The sequence below is a fragment of the Rhinopithecus roxellana genome, chromosome 18 (genome assembly GCF_007565055.1).
Source record: "Rhinopithecus roxellana isolate Shanxi Qingling chromosome 18, ASM756505v1, whole genome shotgun sequence".
Taxonomy (NCBI): Eukaryota; Metazoa; Chordata; class Mammalia; order Primates; family Cercopithecidae; genus Rhinopithecus; species Rhinopithecus roxellana.
The window spans coordinates 67,517,748-67,541,850 of NC_044566.1; the positions used below are offsets into that span (position 1 = coordinate 67,517,748).

At 44.6% G+C, this 24,103-nt stretch overlaps 1 protein-coding gene across 2 annotated transcripts in view; it reads left to right on the top strand.

The window, feature by feature from the left end:
* The first annotated feature begins 2,565 nt into the window (after window positions 1-2,565).
* Window positions 2,566-24,103, top strand: part of SPATA13 (spermatogenesis associated 13) — a 156,095-nt gene continuing 134,557 nt past the window's right edge. For both annotated transcript variants that reach the window (XM_010371934.2, XM_010371924.2), the window contains exon 1: window positions 2,566-2,779. The gene's annotated coding sequence lies outside the window, so the exon portion shown is untranslated. The remainder of the gene's footprint in view (window positions 2,780-24,103) is intronic.

Below are 24,103 nucleotides of genomic sequence, written 5' to 3' on the forward strand. Positions count from 1 at the left end.
AAGCCAACGCGGGAGACCTAGGCTTTTACACAGAGGCTACATTGTGATTCCCGCAGGAATGATAGAAACGGAAGGAAATTTAGCTATTGCTTGTCCTAATCTCTGACTTAACAGACTGGAAAAGTTAAAATAAGCGTCGGTTGGTGATTTACTCTCGTGATGAACACAGCTGGTTACAGCCAGGTTGGAGTGTGCCGCCTCTCCATGTCAGATCAATTAATTTTCTCTTGAACCATCTTGCCTTCCTCTAACAGCAGATTGATAATCTGAACCCAGCTAGATCTTTGATCCCAGGCGCTCAAAAGGTTTTCACTGAAACCTTGAAAAAAATATTTTTTAAAAGACACTAACAATCAGCAAGCACCTGTATGTGCTAAGTTGATACCAAGAGTCGCATATGGGCTAAAGTTCTAATTCTCCACCCAATGCAGAGTGAGGTGCCACTGGCACCTGCTCACTGATGAGGAAGCTGAGACTCCACAACATCCAGCGCTGAGCCAGGGCTTGTACAGGGCCTCAAGGATGCGGGGGTCTTCAGGTCTAGTCGGTATCACTCCACAGAAATCCATTCATCTGAGGGCCAGGCCTGTTTCCCAAGGATATAATTTCAAATATAGTGTTTCCTTCACTATAAAACGTGTTGCATGTAAATATTAATAGTGGTTTCCAAGTAGGCAGAAATAGCCTTTTGAAATACAATTGTTTTCTTAAAGAAAAATCAAAATCTTCTCCTCAGATTTGTGCTAATTCTAAAGAGATAAAAACACCTCAATTTAGACCGTGATAGTCTTTTAAAATAATACTAATATAGATTTCATTTTGGCATTTGTGAGTGCTTCGTGCAGATTTTTTATAGAGTAGAAATAAACTGGAATAGCCAATAGTCTCTCATACTGTATTTCTAAAATTTTCCAAGGTTTGCTTTTTATATTTTTTCAGCTTTAAAAATACACGGTCGTTGTTAAAACTTTGAGTAATTTCAATAATAATTCAAAGAATTAAATAAAATTTGCCCGTATTTCTACCACCCGCAGATAATTACCATTAATCTTGGTGTGTGTTTTAATTAATAGACTATTTTTAGAGCAGTTTTAGGTTTAGAAAGCAGGAATGGAAAGTACACGGAGTTCTGATGCACTCCCTCACGCCCCTCCCTCCAAGCACAGCTGCTTGTACTGACATCTTACATTGGAGTGGCACATTTGTTATGATTGATGGGCCCGTGCTGGTACATTAAGATGAACTAAGCCATGGCTTACAGGAGGCTCACACCACATGCTGTAAATTCTAAGTTTTGACAAACGCAAAATGACATGAAGCCACCATTACAGTATCATACAGAGTTTTCTCAATAATTTAAAAAGCATACATAAAATTAATTTTCACTTTTCATTGGGCAATATATTTTTATGTTCTTTAGATTACAGATTGTGGGTATTGTTCTTTGATTATAAAAGAAAATAGACATTTATAGATAATAGTGCTAGCCACTAAATGAATCTTCTAAAAAACTACATTTGTAGAAAGCATGTATTTATTTTACGAATTCCATTAGCTGCCTATCAGGGAACGGAGCAGTGGGGCACAGATCCCAGCACAGAAGGGTTTGCTTCTCTTCTGTGGTTTTCATGTCAATTAATGATTAGGCCTTGAGCCTCACAAGAAAGGTGACAGGCCTTTGAGTCGGTTTACTGAAACAGTCTACTCAAGACTTGCCCTAGGCCCTGGGAAACGTGTAGATTTAAAAATCCTTACCCTGCGTTTTCCTTTCACAGGGAGTGAACTTCTGGCCCAGGCAGAGGTGAGGCAGTGGGTAGTGGGGCACGGTTGCCCGGGAGATGAGACTCCTCCTCCCTCCCGCCCTAGGGGGTGGGGGCTGGCTGGTGGCTGAGGGAACTGTTTTTGTTTCTTTTTTTGAAATCGGGGTCTCGTTCTGTCGTCCAGGCTGGAGTGCAGTGGCGCGATCTCGGCTCACCGCAACCTCCGCCTCTTGGGTTCAAGCAATTCTCCTGCCTCAGCCTCCTGAATAGCTGGGATCACAGGCGCCTGTCACCACGCCCGGTTAATTTTTGTATTGTTAGTACAGACGGGCTTTCACCATGTTGGCCAAGCTGGTCTCAAATTCCTGACCTCAGGTGATCCGCCCGCCTCGGCCCCCAAAAGTGCTGCGATTACAGGCGTGAGCCACCATGCCTGGCCCGGGAACTGTTTTTGATGGGTGGGGGGCCCCGGCTGTGGATGGTAGTGTGGGGGCGTGGTCGAGGGTGTGGTTGGGCCGAGGGTGTGGCCCGAGGGAGTGCGCTAGACCGGGGGCGTGGCCTGATATGGGGGAGGGGGAAGAGCCGGCCTGGGGGCGTGGCCTGGGGGGGAGAGAGCCCGGCTGGGGCGTGGCTTTGTAGGAGCTGGGCTGGGGGCGTGGCCTGGTGGGGAGCGAGGCTGGGGCGTGGCCTGGTGGGGAGCGGGGGCTGGGGCGTGGCCTGGTGCGGAGCGGGGGCTGGGGCGTGGCCTGGTGGGGAGCGGGGGCTGGGGCGTGGCCTGGTGGGGAGCGGGGCTGGGGCGTGGCTTGGCGGAGTGTGTCCCCGCGGCGCGGGAGAGTCTGTGTTGCGCTTTCTCCCGCGGCCGCCCTGCCCGCCGCTAGCTCCGAGGGCGCGCACTGGAGCCCAGGCTCCTCCGAGAGCGTGGCGACCCCGGGGCTCCGCCGGCACCGGAGGTGGCTCTGAGGGCAGGGACGTGTTGGAGACGCTGACTTTGGAGGCTCCGTCAAGAGGCGCCGCTGGAGGTAAGACGGCGTCGGGCGCGCGGCTCTGCCGGGCAGGCGCGGGCACGGGCTGTTAGGTAGAATCCCGGGAGGACTTGAGTCCCACCCAGTGGACTGCCTCGGGGCTTCGGGATGTCCAGCTCCCAGCTCCTTCGCCTCTGCTTCCGCCGCTGGTAGAGGCTGCCGGGTGCTCACCTGTTAGGTCCGTGCGTCCGCTCCCTGCCCGGCGGTGGCTCTGCGCCCTCTGGGCCGCCCGGCACCATCGCCTTTGGGAGGACGTGCACGTGCTGTTCTTGCAAAAGGCCGTTTCCAGCCGGACACCTGCAGGGAGGTCGCCTTGTAACTTCACCCCGCGCTCCCAGCTCGCGGGGCCTGGCCTGCGGGGGTGGCCGTGGGGTGGCAGAGTCTGGGGAGCCTGGCGCGGCGGAGCCCTGTAACGCTCTGCTCCTTCGGCTGGCGTGGCTGGTGCCTCCAGGAACCCGGAGCGATGCGGTTGGAGAGCTTAGTTTAGAAAGCAAGTTTCTCTTGGTACCGATGGAGTCTCATTCCAGGGGAAAGATTTTGGGACCCGGTGCCCGTCGTCTGTGGACTGCAGGGAGTGCATTGGCGGAATTGGTTTGGTCCTATTCTGTGCTGGAGGTGGGGAATTGGTACTCCAGCCCCAGGCAGGTAGAAGCCGGCGCTGCTGCCAGCGTCAGGGGGAGCTCGGGTGACTTGGGCTGGGCCACCCATCTGACTGCAAGGTTACAGAGCTTGAGCAAATTTCCCCTCCCTCCAAGTGCAGGAAAACCAAACCAAAGTCAGCAAACAAAACCCTGTAGGTCATTTGCTTCCCAGCATTGCATAGGGATGTGAGTAGATAGAATAATACTGTGAATTTTTTCAGCCCTTCTTCCCATGGCTTCCCATAGCCTTATGTTATGCACCTCCCCCCCCCGCCAGGGTTTTCTCTGTACCCTCCTTAGTTTTTTGCCGCCTCGTGTTTTCTTCCCTGTGAACCCTTCCTGGTCTCCCAGCGATTTGCTCTCCTTTATTCCCCTTGCTAACAGGCACAGAAATCTCACTCCTTTTCTTTTTCCACCTTTCCCAACAATTCTTCTTTTTTTCCTAATGTCCCCCTCCCCCATCTTGCAAACTTCCTCACTGCATTATTCTCGGGGTGTCTGTTAAGTCATGCACCCTCCCTGTTCTCTGCCCTCCTCCCATCCTTTCGAGTTTCGTGCGGCCTTGTCTTAGTATCCTGTATCCTAATTCTCATCTACCTCCCTTGACCCCCACGTTTGCCATCTGCCTCCACCTTCCTTATTTGTGCATGTGCCGGTTTCTTCCTTGTTTCCCCATGTTTCTCCCACAGGTGCTTTCTTCCCTTTGCCCTACTTCTCCCTGGCAGGCACTCTGCCCAGCCACAGCCTGCCCCGCCTGCAGGGCACACCTTGCCTCGGTGCCTTCTGCTGCGGTTTTCCATGCTCCATCAGTATCCCTGGGTTCCTTGTGTTCCTTCCAGTCCGCCCTCTGTCACCTTGCAGACGGCTTTCTCTCCGAATGTCTGCAAGTGTCAGAGGCGAGAAGCAGCAGCTGCATTTCTGCAGGAGGACTGTGGATTTCAGGACCCTCCCTTCTGCCACTGCTTCTGCCTGATTATTTTCTTATTGAAGTCGTATCCTCTACACAGTTCTTAAATAATGTCAATATTGACATTAGGTAGCATTTACCAAACTCTGGGTGTGTGCCAAGCACTGTTCCGAGGGTTTAACGTGCATCAGTGTTCATCTAAAATCCTCCACACATGCCTGTAATGTAGGATCTACTACTGTCCCCATTTGACAGATGAGAAAAGGGAGGCCCAGAGGAGGTAACAGGCATGCCTTCTTGCCACTGCCCAGCAGTGGAGGCCCTCTTCTCACCAGACAGTGAAGCTTCCCTGCTGGGTGACCTCTTGAACTCAGATATGCCTGGAGTTTAGCGTTGGAAAGGAGATTGTTATTTGAATGTTTTATTTACTCTGCAGTGTACACCAGTGGAGGACACAAATTCTGTACTTGTAGGACAGTGCATGGAGAAAACTTAATGCTGGATGTCTCTCAGAAAGCCTGGGGCGAGTGCCTGGGCTGTCAGCTCATCCATGCTATCAGCCTACTTTCCCTCTTAGCCACAGGAAGCCCTGAAGAAAGTGGCATAAAAATGACCTGGCTGGGCACAGTGGCTCATGCCTGTAATCCCCAGCATTTTGGGAGGCAGAGATAGAAGGATTGCCTGAGCCCAGTAGTTTGAGATCAGCTTGGGCAGCATAGCAAGACCCCATCACTAAAAAATAAAAACAAGAAATCAGCTGGTTGTGATGGTGCACACACCTGTGGTCCCAGGTACTCAGGAGGCTGGGGTGAGAGGATCTGTTGAGCCTGGGAGGTTGAGACTGCAGCGAGCTATGATTTTACCACTGCACTTCAGCCTGGGTGACAGAACGAGAGACTCTGTCTCTAAAAAAAAAAAATTAAAAAAAAAAAAGCGTTCCCAGCTGTCTCCTCCCGTGCGTTGAGAGTTCCGTTTCACTTTAGCTGGACAGATCTTTGTGGTCTCTGTTAGCTGTGTGACCCTATGAGTCTTATTTATATCTACTTCATTATGTAATATTAAAGCTTTGTCCAAACACTGTTAGTCTTTCTCTTCCTAAGAGTTGGAGGCAAGTAGTATTTCTACTTTCCAGATACTGAAGCAGAGCATGCACCTTGATAGCTGAAAGGGACCTTATAAATTCTGCAGATGAGGAAACCGTGGTCCAGGGAAATAAAATGGCATATTCAAGGGAAAGCAGCAGGACAGAGTTGGCTCTAAGGCCTCTCTGGTTCAGGGCTCAATGCCTGGCCCTATAGCTTGGTGGGGTAACCTCTCTATTTGCTGCTGAAAGCAACAAAGTTTCCTTCCCCTTCCTTTCCCCTGAGCTAAGAGGCATTGGAAGGATTGGCTTAGAAGGGAAACTTATCAGTGCTTTCCTTTTTTTTTTTTTTGTCTGAAAACTAAACATTTAAGAAATGTTTGCTTGTGAGACATGTGCTAGCATAAATGGGATCATAACATCACAGTAGTATAAATTCAAATGTTTTAGAAGGAACTGTCATTGTTACTTCTAAAACACCAGGAAGGAACACCAAACGTACATGGTTTTCTTGAGGGAAACCGTATAATACATGGCAATTTGAAAATCAGTACCTGGAATGTTTCGTTGTACTTTACATTTGTGGAGAGAAATGCATTGGTACAAAGTGCTTACCTGATTTTCTTCATCTTTGCATCACGAATAAAAGAGCAGTAAAGGGGGAGCATGGAGTAGGTTGCTGTTTTTCTGTTGGCCTCTGCTGTACCCACACCCTTCTCTGGACTCCTACTGAGCCCCCTTGCTCCTGCCTCTGCTCCCTCCCTGTTTAATGCCTCTGCTGGCTCCCCCAGGGAACCTACAGGGTGTTGCTGAATTGTGGTGCTCACCTCCTCCGTATCAGCCTGACTGGACAAAATGAAACCCTGATGCCCTGAGGTAGGCATCCTGTGTGATGGCTTCACCCCTCCCTGCTAGGCTGAGATGGGTGATCAGGTGCCATCCTGGGGAGAAGGGAGGAAGTATTACACGAGGTGTCCTCTCTTCTGTGGTTTAGGTGAGGATGGTTATAACTGAGGAGCAAGTTAAGTTTCAGTGCTCCCTAAATGAGATGGAGGTTCAGGGAAGCTGTCATGGCCAGAGCCCCGTAGTAAGCAGCAAGACTGAGACTGGACCCCAGGCTGCTTGGCTTAGGAGATCCACATGCGTCCCTCGGTGTGTCTGTCTTCCCTGTAACCTGTAACTCCCTGAGGCAGAAAGGGCACCGCAGAACCTTTCACGACATGGATGGCTCCTGCGTGCTGAGCTGAAGGTGAAGCTGGAGAGGAGAGACCAGGGGACCAAGGGACATGAGCCTGAAGGCTCAGAGGAGTTCCCAGTCCAGCCCTCGCTCTCACTTCGGGGTTGTGAACGATGCCCTCCGTGCCTGCAAGAAGCCTGGAGAGCTGTGGCATCATCGCAGAATGCAAGGAGAATGGCGTCTGTGTTTCCTGTATACGGATGTGGTTGTGGCCATGTGCTGTGGTCAGGATGTCAGCTTTGGTGGACACAGGTCATGATCGTCCTGTGGTCATCATGTTCCAGCATCTCGGAAATGGGGCTGTTGCTTCAGTGAACCAAGACCGTAAAGGACCTGACTTCTTGGCGAGCCATCACTTCCACCCATTTCCCTGAAGCAGGGCTGCCCTAGTCTTTGTGGCATCATGAGAGCACAGACATTGCCACTTGAGTGATCCCGTGCCTGCCTCGGAGTGTCTCCCGCCCCAGCATGCCAGGTCTGCCCTGAAGACCCACCAGCATCCGTCTATACCCTCCTAGAGGACTCTACCTGTCCAGTCCCGGAGAGGGGAAGGGCCAGCCTTTCTCGTCCACCCCCACTCATACCAGAGCGGGCTTTGTTTCCTAAGACTGGCAAGGTCTCCTTAGAGAAAAGTGGAGCACCCATTCGAAATGGCCAGACTGGAGAGTTTCAGTGGAGGGAGGCGAGCTGCCTTTCGGGTTCCTGGGCCACCCAGTCTCCTGCCCTCCTCTCCTCTCTCAGCCCTTCCCAGTTGCACCCCCCACCCACCCCACCCCAACTTTCGCAGCAGGAAAGGGGATATCTTTACCCACTGTCTGGGACAGGTGCAAGGAGAGGGCAGGCTTTGATTGTCTTATTCCAGTGAGGGCAGGAGGCTGGCAGTGAGATGTGTTTGTGGTATTGCTGATCGGAACGTTGATGACACTCTTTTGCAGAAAATGTTGCTCTGTGTGACAGGAGCAGTGAGCAGTCCATTGTGCTTGAGTGTCAGTGTGACAATCCAGTCTCATTACACTGGGTTCTGAGCTCAGGCCTAGCTCTTAGTCACCATGGGTGATGTAGAGATAGGTAAATGTGCCCTGAGTCCTGAACAACTTGCACATGTACTTTTAAACACATCCGGGTTGTGTGTTGGGACTCTGTAGCTAAAACAAAAATAGGCTCTGATTCAGAAATGTGCTCCACTTCCACCCTTCCGGGGGGTGGAGTGCTCTTCTGTGACATGTAAAAGTCTCTCTCAGATTCATCAGGGGTTTATGTGGATTTGTAGATTCTGCTATCACAAGTGTAATACTGATGATACTTCATGCTTGTTTGTAAGCATAAATGTAGATGTGATACTGTGTTTTGTGTACTAGATGCTGAAGATGGAGAGATTGATCAGAAACAGTTCCTATTTTCATGAAAAGACTCATATTCTTGTCTAGAGGGAGATGCCCATATGTAAAAGCAAAGCAGTGAAAAGGAGTGAGTGTGGCAGTCAGTTACCGGAGAAGATGAGAGTTCAAAGATCCAGGAAGGCTTCCTGGAGGAGGAGCCGAGTCCAGTGTGGGCTGAATTCTAACAGAGGAGTGAGCAAGTAGGGAAGGAGCTGACAGAGGAAAACCGTCTGGCCCTGGGGGACAGCATAAGCAGAGGTGAGGACATGGGCTCCCGCTTGGTGACTCGAGGGACCCTCGAGAATCTGTGTCGCTACAGCCCCAAGCGCGTCAGTCATGACTGAGTCTGTGTGCCCAGGGCATGGTTCTAGCTTCAGCAACACTCGGGGGTTTGTTAGAAAAGTAAATTCTAGGGCTTCCGCCAGACCTATTAAATTAGAGCTTCTGTAGGGGGGCAGCCAGCAGTCTGTATTTTAACACGCCTTCTGCGTGTTTTTCAACCATAGAAATATTTGAAAGCCACTGTTTTAGAGCGTATGCTTCCTGGAGGCTCTGAACAGCTACTCTCCATCACGGCCTCATAGTATTTGCAGAGAACGGTAATCCTCTTTTATGACGGCATTAATCCCATTCACGAGAAGGGAGCCCTCATGATTTAATCACTTCCAGAAGGACCCACTTCTTCACATCATCACCTTGAGGTTTAACTTTCAACATCAACATTTTGGAGGGACAGACACATAGGTTCAGATCGTAGCAGTTCCCGTCTCAGGGGTTCGAAACCTTTGCTGCATGTTTGAGTTACCGGGGGCCTCTCAAAACATTGGTGCCTCCTCCCACACCCAAATGTTATGATTGGTTTGGGGTATGACCTATGCATTGACATTTTTGAAAGCTTCTCAGGCGTAGTCAAGTTTGGGAACCACTGTCATAGGTGAGGATTCCATGAATTGGTCCTTGTAAAATGCCAGAGGAGTGTCCTGGCCATCACGCAGGAAGTGCTTTGTGTGTGTCTCTGGTGGTGGAGGCTGTGATGTCCTGTGATAGGAGAAGGTGGTGGTGGCACCGTGTCCATTGTGTAACGAATGCTCGTTCGGTGTTGAATGTGTGCCAGTTTGGACGTGGTGGTGGTCCTCTCATTTGGTCTGAGAGTTGGGAGGTAAAACAGCTCCAGTGCGGTAGATGTCCACAGCTAATTCTGTAAGCTAATCCCAGGCAGAGACACAGAAGATGATGCTGCCAGCAGAGAACACAGGACCCACAGGCCAGCCTCCCCAGCACCTGGCACCATTTTCCTCACCTCTCAGCAGTACAAGTTTGAATTCTGAACAGCCAGATTGTAAAATGGTGAAGTACCAATACTTGTGTGTGAATGGTATGAATGAGAATGTTACGTGAATTGGGTGCCCTAGGATTTCGTACCTTCTCCAACCAGTCAGTTGTACCCAAGTGCCAGTTTACATACACACACACACGCACACACGCACACACACACTCACTCCATCTCTAGACTTGGCCTTGCTGTGGCAAGTGATCTGTCTTCTAGGATCTAAATTTCATCGTTATAAACTATGTATTTCTAAACATTATTGGAAAGAGTGTATGATCTTGTTGTATTTCTTATCCCATCATGAATATTCACTCTGTCTTCATTCATTGTTTCATTCATTCAGCAAATGTTGAGCAACTGCATCGGCCCTGACACTGAGCTCGCAGTTTTCTCCCTTTTCCTACTGTGGAGATACAAACATGTTTCTCCCTCTGTCAGCTTGGATAAAGTCGGTTTTTTTTTCTTTTGGTCTTAATTTATAATGGTAGCCTTCTCTATTTCTGCCTCTTTGTGACATAATTATTCAACTTTTAATAATACAACATCTGAAGGACATTTTTCATGTCGACTTCATGAGCCTTCTATGAACCCTGCTGAGATTAATTAAATCAAACCCTATGCAGCAATTATCCTAAAATATGCCGACAAGTCATTAAAACTGAGTTTACCCAGGACTGTAAGACTTGAGTAAGTGACCCATAGCTGGTGCCCTTGGAATGAAGCCTGGGATCCAGTTAAATTTTTGTCGGTTTCTAATTTCTTATACTGCAGAATCAGTCCTGGTAGCGTGGTTGAATTAATTACATACATGAGAAATATGTGAATTCATATCTCAAGTTTGTGATTTGTTCTCTTTTCTGTGAAAAAGACAGATTTTTTTTTTGGTTTGGTTTTGCCCTGCCAGCTTGCAAGTAACCGTTTACTGTTAAATTGGCCGGAGTACATTTCAGTGTTTGTTGCAAATGGAAATAATTGATTCACTATATTTTTTTCTGCTGCTAAATCACTAAGCAGAACTCTACCGCTGGGGAAACTGTTGTATCGCAGCACACAAGCAGCCCAGTATGATGGTAAAGAGCAACCTCCATTGTGTGATCTTACCATTGTCACTCGGTTACCCACGGACTGAATAGGGTTTAGAAATACAGGCCTTCAAAGGAATTGCCCTGGCTTAAATGTTCCATGCCTCCTTCTGAAATAACATCCCTCCAGCCCTCATTCAAAACGAGAAAGAAGGAAGGGCATATGTTAATATCTGCAACTTCCGTGATAATTCAAAAGTGTTATATATTCCAATGAGAAAAGTTAAAAATCCATTTTAATTAAAAATATTTGAAGTTAAATAATTCAGAATATACTAAAAAAAAAAAAGGCCCCACGGTATTCTTTAAGCGGTGTGTTTTGCCATCCACCAGACCTGCTTTCTACCTTCGACTTTTCTTCGTTGTTGTTGTGGTCTTCTCTGTTTTAGATCTTCTGTCAGATTCAGTACGTTTAACTTTTCTAAAACAAATCTAAAATCTCCGGAGTAACCTGCTGGGCTCGGCTTACTAAACAGCCTGCTTGTGTTACCACGTTAGGATTAGCCTGGCCTTGGGGTCTCTGCGTGTCCTCAGGCCACGCAGTCAGAACTTTGGTTTCCTGCCTTTCCTAGAAAATGCTTGGGCCCCTCACTCGGTGGTTGCCCGAGTCCAGTTCTTGGCTGTGGCCTGTGGTTGGAATGTGATGGAGCACGCATGGTGTTATACCAGGCTGATGTGGAGTGAGGGATTAACCCCGGAAAATGCCCCTTGAGTTGAGTCTTGGACTCCTGGCCTCACTGTAAATTAAACAGTGGGATTCTGGGTAAGGAAAGTGGCAGCTTCTTTTGATCATTTTATTTTTTCATGACAAGTCGTAAGTGCGAGTAGACTGATTTCACAATCAGTCTGGGTTCTATTTGTTGTGTTTCTGACTGCTGTCCTCACTGACCGGCTCAAAAGCAGACCCCTTCTCCAGACTCTGCCCTGGAAATGAGTTGGGACCCGCAGCCTATCCTATAACTTCCCTTCCCGAGGTCATGTGGCTCCAGGAGCATCAAGGTGGGGGTCTGGCACAGGTACCCAGTGTCACTTCTCAGCAGGAACTCAATTCTTTCCTCCTAGTCTCTCTCCTCTCACTCAGGCTCTCTGCAGAATGGGAGGTGAGGGAAGAAGGTAACCTCCTGTAGACCTTTCTTCTCAGTCTCAAGTCTTCTGCTTCCAGAGGTTTCGGGTGGCTCAGTGAGTCCCCACTGTCCTCTCCTGCCTGTCTGCTCTGCCTGCGGACTCCACTCGGCAATCCGAAAAATACTCAGGCCATGAGCACTTCTGTGCCATGAACACCTCCCTTCTGATACAGAGGTTGTCTTGGAGGAGAAAGCAAGCACTCTCCCTGCTTTCTCTCATCCTTATTTTAAATGTGATCTCTTCATACAAAGTTCTCACCCCTAGAGAGTCCCAAACCAGATAGCTTCAGGCAGTACACAGAAGTGAGAATGGTTTGGCAGTACAAAACCCCGTCTTCAGTTTACCACATCAGGCCTCACATGTGTGCAGGGGGATAGGTCAAATCATGCTCCAGCCACTGCCTCAGTATGTCTGATTTGGTAGCATGGTTCCTTAAATTTCCACACTAGCATCTTGAAAGTAACTTGATCGTATTGGCTTCCTGAGGGCTACTTCTAAGCCTGCTGTGATTAATGAAATCAAACCCCACACAACAATTATTCTCAAGCATAGTGGCTTATTCTGTTTCGGTGCATGCTCACCTTCTGAGCTGGAATCGTCCAAGTGGATGACTATATTTTCGTTGATGTCCTACCATAGGAATCTAGTAGCCTTTTTAAATTTTTGTGGGTGGACACTACTCATCTCCTTGAGTTTCTCTCTCATTCTGGGACGAGGAATCTCTAAATGAAGAAGGAATTGTCTGTCGTCAGCAAGAGATGCTACTTTCTAGGCTTTCATGGAAAGTCTCCTGTGGAAGTGCCCTCCCCTCTGCAGAGTGCGTCTCTGTTGTCGTCAGGTTGAGGCTTTTGAAGAACGCCGTGTGTGAATTGGAACACCTTTCTCCTGAGGTGAAGATAATGGCTATCTGCGCCCATCAGTCTGGCGTCAAAAGATCATTGTGCAAGGAGACTGGTTCGGCCCCAGAACTGGGACAGCCACCCTGTCTGGGTATACTCGCAGGTCCTCTGAAAGACCTGGAAGCACTTTTTAGTCATTGAGAGACAATTTACAAACAGCAGCAACTCTGAGAAGTATAGGTTTGTATGATTCGTTCTTGGAAACAGAAGAGTGTTCTTTGATGGGATTGTTTTAAAAAGAACTGGAATGTCCAGTAGCCAGTTACACTTAAGTGGTTATTCTCTTCCCTCTGTAAACTCATCAGTGCGGGATTCAGAAAGAAAGAGCATAGAACACATTCCTCCATGCTCATTCTTTCTGAACCCTGCAGTGATGAGTTTACAGAAGGAAGAGAATTTGCGTGGAATTTTAGCTGGAAATGTATTTCCCCATTCGAAGGACCCTGCAGCATCAAACGAGTGAGACGTTCAACAGCCCCTGACTGCTCACTAGAGCTGGGTGGTTTTAGATCCCCAGGAAATGGCTGTCGTGCCATCTGAGCATGAGGCACTTGGAAAGCAGTGCCCATCACTGCCTCATGTGTTCAGCACTGTCGTTTTGCAGGAGATGAAGGAAGATGGTGAAGTCATGACCCTTGTCCCAGAACATGCAGGTCAGATCTGACACCTGCCGCTTCCATGGGGAGGGTGTAGTGAGGAGAATTGGTGCTGGGATTGCCGATGCCATCGCACGAGTCTCACGTGTGGTTTCGTAATGAATGACAGTAGCCACGTCCTACTTCTCTCCCACCTACAGTGTCCTGCAGATGACAGTGGGAGTGCCACAAGGATGGGTGAAGGGAACAGCGCAGAGGACTGATAATTACAAATGGCCCAACAAGCGGTGGCCACGTGTGCTTGCTGGTGCCCCACTGGGTCAGCTGTGCTGATTTCCACATGTTCGGACAGACGTCTGCATTTGTCCTTGTGTCAGTGGTGAGGTTTGGCTATTCAAGAAAAGGCCTGTAAGCTAATTTTGAACTTGCAGATTAATGGCATACCCAGTCCTAGTGATTGGTTACATGAATAACAAAGCTTTGGTGCGTAGTTGGGTTTGCTTAGCTGCAGGAATGTTGGGAGAGTCAGCATCTGACACAGAAGAGGCAGAGCTGGTTGGCCTAAGAAAAGCATAGGGATTTGAAAGTTAAGGTGGTATATAATTGTGTCAGCAAATACCTCAAAACTCTTGTTTATCAGTGTTTTAAATCTAACTTTTCATTTTGAGATCATTCGGTGGGATTACTCAGATTCTCCCAATGATGACGTCTTGAAAGACTGTACTACAATAGTGGAACTAGGATCTTGACATTGATTTGGTCAAGATGCCGAACTTTCCGGCCACTGCACACTTGTATGCTTGTACATACGCACTCACTACAGCCACACCTACTCTCCTCTGCCCCACCCCTGCCTTTCTCCCTGTGAGCCACTGCTTTATTCTCTATGTAATTTTGTCCTTTCAAAAATATTTTAAAACTGGAATGTTCAGGATGGGCTTTTTTCACCCAGTGTTGTTCTCCGATGACACTAACACTCTTCCAGACGTGGCTTGCCAATGTTTTCTGAATCAGTGGCTTGGCTTTTCAGCCATTTAGCAAAGTCTTCTGCAGAATGAGAGTTTTTAATTTTGATGAGGTCCAGTTTATCAGTTTTTCCTTTAATGGATGATGCTTTTGGTATCAAGTCTAACAACTCTGCCCTAGTCCTAGATCCTGAAGGATTTGTTTTTGTTTTTTTTTTTTCCTAAAACTTTTGTGGTTTTACATGTTAGAGGTAAGTCCATGATCCATTCAAGTTAATTTCTGTAGCAGGCATGAGATTTAGGTCAGTGTTTTTTTTTTTTTTGGCCTGTAGATGTCTAATTGCTCTAGCACTGTTTGTTGAAAAGACATTCTTCTGGCATTCAGTTGCTTTTGCTTCTTTATCAAAAATTAGTTGGTTTTATTTGTGTAGATCTACTTCTGGCTTATTTACTCTGTTCTTTTGATCTATATGTCTATATCTCAGTCAGTATCAGTCTTAATTACCATAGCTGCATACCTCTCGAAATTGGATAGACTTGATTCTTTTATTCTTTTTCAAAATTGTTTTAGCTAGCTCCCTTCCCTTTCTGTGTTAATGTTAGAATAGTCTTCTCTCCATCTACATAAAAACTTGCTGGGATCTGATAGTGATTTTGGGTAGAATTGATATCTTTACTATGATAAGTTTCCAATCAGTTAACACAGTGTGTCTCTTCATTTATTTTATCTTTTTTGATTAGTTTCATGAGCATTGTACAGTTTTCAGCACACAGATTTCATACACATTTTGTTAGATTAACATCTAAGTAGTTCATTTTTTTTGAGTGATTAGAAAGTGGTATTATATAAATATACATTTTTTGAGACGGAGTCTCGCTCTGTCGCCCAGGCTGGAGTGCGGTGGCGCAATCTCAGCTCACTGCAACCTCCGCCTCCCGGGTTCACGCCATTCTCCTGCCTCAGCCTCCCAAGTAGCTGGGACTACAGGCGTGTGTCACCAGGCCTGGCTAATTTTTTGTATTTTTAGTAGAGATGGTTTCACTTTGTTAGCCACGGTAGACTATTGATTTTTAATATGTTTGACTTATATCCTGCAACCTTCTGGAGCTCACTCATTAGTTCTTAGTTTCTTGGTTTTTTGAGGTTTTTTTTTTTTTTTTTTTTGGTAGATTTCTTGAGATTTTCTATGTGGGCAGTCATGTCATCTACAAATGAAATGGCTTTATTTCTTCCCTTCCCGTCCACATGCCTTTTATTTCCCCCCCGCTCTCCGCTTTTTATTTTTATTTTTATTTTTATTTTGCCTGATTGTACTGGCTATAGCATCCTGTCCTTCACCATTAAGCATAATGTTAGCTTTAGGGTTTCCTATAGATGTTCCTTCTCAAGCTGAGGATGTACCCATCTATTCCTGTCTTTCTGAAAGGTTTTAAACTGAAGAATGGGTGTTGAATTTCATCAAATGCTTTTTCGGTATCAGTTGATGTGATTGTATGGTTTTTCTTCTTCAGCCTGTTAGTATGGTAGATTACATTGATTAATTTTCAAATTCTGAACCAGTCTTGGATCCCTGGAATAAACCCAAATGGAATGAAGCCCATTTGGTCATGTGAATAATTATTTTTATATTTATTGCTGAATTTTTTTTTTTTTTTTTTTTTTTTGAGACGGAGTCTTGCTCTGTCACCCAGGCTGGAGTGCAGTGGCCGGATCTCAGCTCACTGCAAGCTCCGCCTCCCGGGTTTATGCCATTCTCCTGCCTCAGCCTCCCGAGTAGCTGGGACTACAGGCGCCCGCCACCTCACCCGGCTAGTTTTTGTATTTTTTAGTAGAGACGGGGTTTCACGGTGTTAGCCAGGATGGTCTCGATCTCCTGACCTCGTGATCCGCCCGTCTCGGCCTCCCAAAGTGCTGGGATTACAGGCTTGAGCCACCGCGCCCGGCCCTGCTGAATTGTTTTGTTAAGCATGTTTGTGTTGTATTCATGAGTGATATTGGGCTGTAGTTTTTTTTTGTTTTGTTTTGTTTTCATCAGGTTTTGGTACCAGGGAAATACTAGCTTCATAAAATGAGTCAGGAAGTGTTTCTTCTTCTTCTGTTTCCCGGAAGAGGTAGTTTAGAATTAGTATTAATTCTTTTTAAGCATTTGGTAGAATTCGGTTCTCCAGCGAAACCACCTGGGCATAAAGATTTCTCTTTTGAGGGTTTTGAAATTCCAGATTCACTTTCCTTAATGGTTAAGGGCTGCTGAAGTTATCTTTTCCCGTTGTGTGAGTTGTGGTAGTTTGTATTTTTAAAGAAAGCGGTCCATTTTGTCGAAGTTGTCAAGTTGATGTGTGTAGAGTTGCTCGCATTATCGGTCTTTGTTCAAAGAACAGCTCTGTAATTGATTTTTTCTATTGATACTTGCTTTCAATTTCTTTTATATCTGCTCTTACCTTAATTCTTTCTTTCTTCTGCTTGCTTTAGGCTTATTTTGCTTCTTTTTCTAGATTTTTGAGGTGGGAGATTAGATTGATTGGAGATGGTTCCTCTTTTCCTGTATGAGCATTTTGTGCTGTGAGTTTCCCTCGCAGCACTACTTTCGCCATGTTCCACCCATTTTTATGTGTTGCACTTTCATTTTCATTCAGTTAAACATATTATTAAAAATTTCCCTTTTTTTTAATTATTCCTTTTTTGAGACGGAGTCTTGCTCTGTCACCCAGACTAGAGTATAGTAGCGCGACCTTGGCTCACTGCAACCTCCGCCTCGCAGATTCAAGCTGCCCTCCTGCTTCACCCTCCCAAGTAGCTGGGACTACAGGTGTGTGCCACCACACCTGGCTAATATTTGAATTTTTTTTAGTAGAGACAGGGTTTCACTGTGTTGCTCAGGCTGGTCTTGAATTCCTGACCTCAGGTGATCCACTTGCCTTGGCCTCCCAAAGTGCTGGGATTACAGGTGCGAGCCCCTGCACCCAGCCTGAAAATTTCCCTGATTATTTAGAAGTGTGTTGTTTCATATCCAGGTGCTTGGAGATTTTTTTTTGTTGTTGTTAACTTTCTGTTATTGATTTCTAGTTTAATTCCATTATAGTTAGAGAACACACTCTATATGATTTCAATTCATTTAAATTTGTTGAGGTTTGTATGGCCCGGAATATTGGTCCATCTTGATATATGTTCCCCGGGCACTTGAAAAGAATGTGTATTCTGATGTCCTGGGCTGGAGTTCTGTAGCTGTCTGATCCTTTTGGTAGAGGGCATTAATCCTGCAGTGGAGTGTTTTGTTATAGACTCAGTAATAACACTTGTTTTTTGTTTTTGTTTTTGGCAAAAAAAAAAGAAAGTGAAGATTGGATAGCAGTCATATTGTCAAGGAAAAATAGGGAGGCTAAAAGTCTGCATTGCCAATTCAGGGCAACTTTGACAAAGAGAGAGAAGAGTTAATGTTCTCTATTGATAATTTAGGTACCAAAGAGGGGCCATTTCATTGCACCATTGTCTTAGAATTAGAAACTCTGGAGAAAACCTAGCTTGATCTCAAAATCAGAGTCCAGACAGCTAAACTTGCCAGTTAGGGCTGGAAGAAAGGGATGTGTTTCAGAGTTGTCTATCTAGATTTCTTCTTGTTGAGTAATGTTTATGAGTTAACTACCTTAATGTTTACCAAGTATTTAATTTAATCACCAGTTTAATTAGGCTTAGAACAGGGAAATGGAGCATTACTATAAAAGCTAGATTATTCATCTCTTCTAAACAATTTGTTGACGACGTCCTCTGTTCCAGACATAGTGCTAGTCCCTGAGGATATAAAAATAAACCAGAGAGACATGGATCTAGGTGTCATTTTTCTTCTCCCATAGAAGAGAAGCTTTAGAAATCCCAGTGGCTTCTATGCAGAGTGATTACTAGAAAACATGAGTAAGTTGCTCTTTGAAGATTATTTTAGTTGCAAATAATGCAGCTTAAATTTGAAAAGTGATAGTTAAAATACTTTGCAGAAAAACGACTGCATGTTCTATGACATGCTTAACAGAGTCACCTTCAACTCAAAACACAGCATCCTCTGCGTGTCTCCTCTCTGCTGGGTGCTGGAACAGGTGCAGGGGATCTGAGCTTGCTTGACTCCTGGTGTATGCTTCTTCTTAAGTGCGATTGTTATAAAGGTAGAGTCCAAGGGTAAATTTCTTAGGCTTTATATTCATTTTTTGTTTTATTTCTTGATAAATAGAAGCCTCCACATACACTGCAAAAAGTTACTTATGTCTGTCTTTTCCATAACAAAATTTTATGAGGACTATCTACATAAATCATGTTGAACTTAAAAACAGGTCTGGTGTCAGTGCTGAAGTTGTTGATGTTTTGTAAACACACCATTAGTTTAACCCATTTTATTTACCAGGTACCACTTTGGAAGGGCAGCAAAGATGGTCTATTACTTTTTATGTAATCTATAAAGAAAAGTTGGAAAATACAGCTAAATAAATCATAGTATTTACTCTCTTTTTCCCCCATGATGTCACAGTTTCCTTTTATTTTCTGCTTTTCAGATCACAAAAACATGTTATTTTCCCAGCAAACTGGATCCTTTGATTAATGGGGCCAGGCAAGTCCAAGGACAGATTAAGCACACTGGGTCCTGGCAGGAGTCCCAGAAATGACCCTCAGTCTGTCTTCTTCCTCTCACCTTGGACCTGTTTCATTGAATTTACGGTGTTTTCTGTAAAATTGGAGCTTGGTAATTCTCTAAAGAATTTCACATATCTAAATGAATAATGAAATGATTGATTAGCTATTAATTATTAATAGATACAAGTTCGTGCTCTAGTGTATACTTTTTTTTTTTTTTTTTTTTTTTGAGATGGTGTCTCGCTGTGTTGCACAGGCTAGATGTGATCTCGGCTTACTTGAACCTCCGCCTCCCGGGTTCAAGGGCTTCTTGTACCTCAGCTCCCTGAGTGGCTGGGACCACAGATGCATGCCACTATGCCCAGCTTATTTTTGTATTTTTAGTGGAGACAGGGTTTCGTCATGTTGGTCAGGCTGGTCTCAAACTCCTGACCCCAGGTGATCCACCCGACTTGGCCTCCCAAAGTGCTGGGATTACAGGCACAAGCTGCCACACCCAGCCTGTAGTATATACTTTTGTCAATGAGCCTCCTTTCTCTCTAGGACAAAAAGGAGTTGAAAATTACCTTGTCAGTTCTGTTTCTTCATTATTCCTTAATTAATCAAAGAATAGTGGACACAGAGATTGCTTTACTTCTCTGACCCAATGCTACTTTTAACAATTACGATAATAAGTGTTTAATAGCTATGTGAAAAAAGATCAGATACTTTCATAATAATTTAGGCATATGTCAGTGTCTCTGGCCGTGCCTGGCCAGAAATTATAAATGTATTTCTTACAGCTCTGGAGGCTGGGAAGTCCAAAACAGAAGTGTCAGCAAATTCACTGTGGAGATGAGTGCCTGTTTCCTGGTTTTTAGATGGTGCCTTCTTACTGTGTCCTCATATGGTGAAGGGAGGAAGGGGGTCTCTCTTGGGCCTTTTTAGTTTAATTTTTATTTTTTTAGAGACAGTCTCACTCTGCAATCATAGTTCACTGCAGCCTCAAACTCCTGGGCTCAAGTGATTCTCCTGCCTCAGCCTCCTGAGTAGCTGGGACTACAGTTGCATGCCACCACGCCTGGCTAATTTTTTAAATTTTCTGTAGAGACGAGGTCTCCTATGTTGCCCAGGCTGGTCTTGAACTTAAGTGATCCTCCTACCTTGGCCTCCATGTACAAAGTGTTGGGATTACAGGCATGAACCTGGCTTTTGGGCCTTTTTAATAAGGGCTCTAATCCCGTTCAGGAGGGCTCTGCCCCCATGATTTAATCACCTCCTGAAGACCCTGTCTTTCAATATCATCACTTCACGGCACAGGATTTCAACATAGGAATTTTTTTTTTTTTTTTTAGTTGGGCCTCACTTTGTCACCCAGCCTGGAGTGTGGTGGTGCCATGATGGCTCAGTGCTGCATGAAATTCCTGGAGCCACGGGATCCTCGTGCCTCAGCCTCCCGAGTAGCTGGGACTGTGGGTGTGCACCACTATGCTTGGCAAACTTCATGTTTTGTAGAGATGGGGGTCTCATCATCTTGCCCAGGCTGGTCTTGAACTCCTGGATTCCAGTGATCCTCCCACCTTGGCCTCACAAAGTGCTGGGATTACAGATGTGAACCACCGTACCCAGCTTGATTGTTTTTTAAACTGGGACTATCTGCACCAGATCAACATAAAAATTTCAAGAAGACGCAAACATTCAACTAATAACAGATCCTACTATTCACTGCAGAAGCCGCTGCTTGCCGCCTCTGAGCATGCTCTTGAAAAATATTTGTGGAATTAGCAGAAATGTATTGAACTACATTATGATATGGCTGCAGTGAATGAATAGACATGTTGGTACTTCTGAGGAACATGTGTTACTCTTTTTACTGTAAGAGCTTTTTGACCATTATCTTATGACATCACTTGTATACAGTTATTAACAGTACTAATTGCTTCTTGGCCTTTTGGCTATGATCAAGTATAGTTATTTACAGTAGTAATAATAAGTACCCTAATAAATGAGCTTATTCTGTGCCATGCATTGCTAGGAAGGTATTATTATCTGCATAAGAACAAATAGAGAATCAAAAAACTTAGTGACCCAAGCGGACCCAGTCTATCTAATGGCTGAGCTGGGATTATACCCAGCATTTTGTATTGTGCCATTTCTGCCTGTTACCACCTTCTGTCTAGGTTAAGAATTGACACCACAGCAAAGCGACTGGCCTCTTTCTTTTTTATAACAGCTTTATTGAAATCTAATGGATACATAACTCATCCATTTAAAGTATATAGCTCAGTTGTTTTTAGTTTTTAGTATATCCACAGAGTCATGCAGTCATCAATTACCATAGTCAATTTGAAGACCTTTTCATCCCCCCTGAAAGGAAACCCTGTACCCATTAGCAGTCCTCATTTTCCCTCAAGTCCCAGCCCTAGACAACTACTCATCTACTGTCTGTCCCTCTACCTTTGACTATTCTAGACATTTCCTATAAATGATTCATACAACATGTGGTCTTTCACAGCTTAAGGTTTCAAGGTTGATCCCTGTGGTAGCACGAATCAGTATTTCCTTTCTTTTCATTGCTGAATGATACTCCATTGTATGTATGTACCACCTTGTATCTATTCATTCATCGGTTGATGGACATTTGGGTTGTTTGTACTTTTTAGCTGTTAGGAATAAAACTCCTATGAACATTTGTGCACAAGTTTTTCTGTGGATGTCTGTTTTCATTTCTCTTGGGCACATACCTACGTGTGGCATTGCTGAGTCAAATGGTAACTCAGTGTTGAACCTTTGGAAGAATTGCCAGACTGTTTCCCAAGCAGGCATGCACCATTTTACATTTCCATCAGCTCTGTATGAGGGCTCCAGTTTTTAGACTGATGTGTGCTATTTAAAAATTTAAAAATTGTGATAAAATGTATAAAACATAAACTTTACCATTTTAACCAGTTTAACTGTACAGTTCAGCCGTGGTAAGTACATTCATTGTTGTGCAACCAATCTCCAAAATCTTTTCATCTCGCAAAACTGAAACGCTGTACCGATTAAATGCCAAGTCCCTGTTTATCCCATTCCCAGCCTCTGGCAACCTGTATTTTACTTTCTGTCTCCGTGTCACCAACACTTTTTTCCATCTGCTTTTTTGATTCTAGCCAGCTTAACTAATCTGTCTGAAGTGGCATCTTATTTGAATTTGATTTGCATTTCTCTGATGCATGATGATGTTGAACGCTTTTTCATGTGCTTATTGCCTATTTGGGTTTCTTCAAAGAAGTGCCTGTTCAAGTCTTTGCTCTTTTTTTAATTGAGTTGTTTGCCATTTTATTGTTGAGTTGTAAGAGTTTTTTATATATCCTGGATATTAGACTCCTATCAGATATGTAATTTACAAGTATCTTCCATTCTACAGCTTTTCTTTCTTTCTTTCTTTCTTTTTTTTTTTTTTGAGACAGAGTTTCGCTCTGTCGCCTGGGCTGGAGTGCAGTGGCTGGATCTCAGCTCACTGCAAGCTCCGCCTCCCGGGTTCACGCCATTCTCCTGCCTCAGCCTCCCGAGTAGCTGGGACTGCAGGCGCCGCCACCTCGCCTGGCTAGTTTTTTGTGTTTTTTAGTAGAGACGGGGTTTCACCGTGTTAGCCAGGATGGTCTCGATCTCCTGACCTCGTGATCTGCCCGTCTCAGCCTCCCAAAGTGCTGGGATTACAGGCTTGAGCCACCGCGCCCAGCCCATTCTACAGCTTTTCTTTTCACTTTCTTACTTAGTGGTATTCTTTGCATTAAAGTTTTAAGTTTTGATGAAATCGTTTAGCTATTTTTTCTTTGGTTGGTTGTGCTCAAAGTGTTGTATTTGAGAAACTATTGCCTAATCCAAGGCCGTGAAGATTTTCTGTCTGTTTTTGTCTAAGAGTTGTATAGTTTTAGCTCTTAGATTTAGGCCTGTGCTCTCTTTTGCATATGGTGTAAGGGAAGGATCTCATTTCATTCTTTCGCATGGAGAAATGCGTTTGTCCCAGTGTCATTTGTTGAAAGGATGATTCTTTCACCATTGAATGGTCTTAGTATTCTTGTTGAAAATGAATTGACCATGAATGTAAAATTTTATTTCTGAACCTTAAGTTCTATTTTCGTTGATCTGTATGTCTATCCTTGTGCTAGTACCGCACTGTCTTGATTCCTGTGGCTTTATAGTAAGCTTTGAAATGATGAAGTCTAAATTCTCAAAATTTGTTTTCAGGATTGTTTAGGCTATTCTGATTCCCTTGAATTTTCTTATTAATTATAGGATCAGCTTGCAAATCATGCAAAGTTGCCAGGATTTCGATAGGATTGTACCGAATCTGTAGCTGAATTTGGGATGCATTGCTCTTCTAACAATACCAAGTCTCCAATTTATGAATCTACTTACTGAGGTCTTAAATATCTTTCAAAAATGTTTTCTAGTTTACAGAGTATGTTTTATACTTCTCTTGTTAAATTTATGCCTAAGTACTTTGTTCTTTCTGATGCTATTATAAATGGGATAGTTTTCATAATTTTTTTTTTTGATTATTCATTGCAAGTCTATAGACATGTGGCGGATTTTTTTTTCTATGCAGCCATGCATCACTTAACAACAGGGATCCATTCTGACAAATGCATTGCTAGGTAATTTCATGACTATGCAAACATTGTAGAGTGTACTTACACAAAGCTAGATGGTACAGCCTACAACACACCCAGGCTCTCTGGTGTAGCCTGTCGCTTCTAGGCTACAATCTTACACAGCGTGTGACTGTACTGAATACTGTAGGCAGTTGTAACACAAAGGTAAGTGTGCATCTAAACATGGAAAAGGTACAGAAAGATACAGTATAAAAGTTTTTTTTTTAATGGCTTTTTTAATGCCGTACTGTGTACAGCACTTATGAATGGAGTTTGCAGGACTGGAAGTTGCTCTGGGTGAGTCAGTGAGTGGGGAGTGAATACGAAGCCCTAGGACCTTGCTGTACGCTGCTCTAAACTTTAGAAATACTGTCCACTTAGTCTATTCCAAATTTATTTAATATGTGTGCTGCTGAAGCAAGCACTCTACATTTATTTAAAATTTTTTTTCGTAATAAATTGACCTTAGTTACTGTAAGTTTGTTACTTTATAAACTTTAATTTTTAAAATCTTTTACTCCTTTGTGATAACACCTAGCTTAAAACACAAACTCATTATACAGCTGTACAAATAGAATTTCTTTATAGCTTTGTTCTTCTCTAATGTCCCTATTCCATAAGCTTTTTTCTATTAAAATTGGTTTTGTACTTTTTAAGCTTTTTTGTTAAAAACGAAGACAGAAACATACATATTAGCCTAGGCCTACACAGGGTCAGCATCATCCATATCACTGTCTTCCACCTCCACATCTTGTCCCCCCAGAAGGTCTTCAGAGGAAGTAACATGCATTGACCTATCATCTCCTGTAATAATAACACCTTCTTCTGGACTCTGTCCTGAAGGA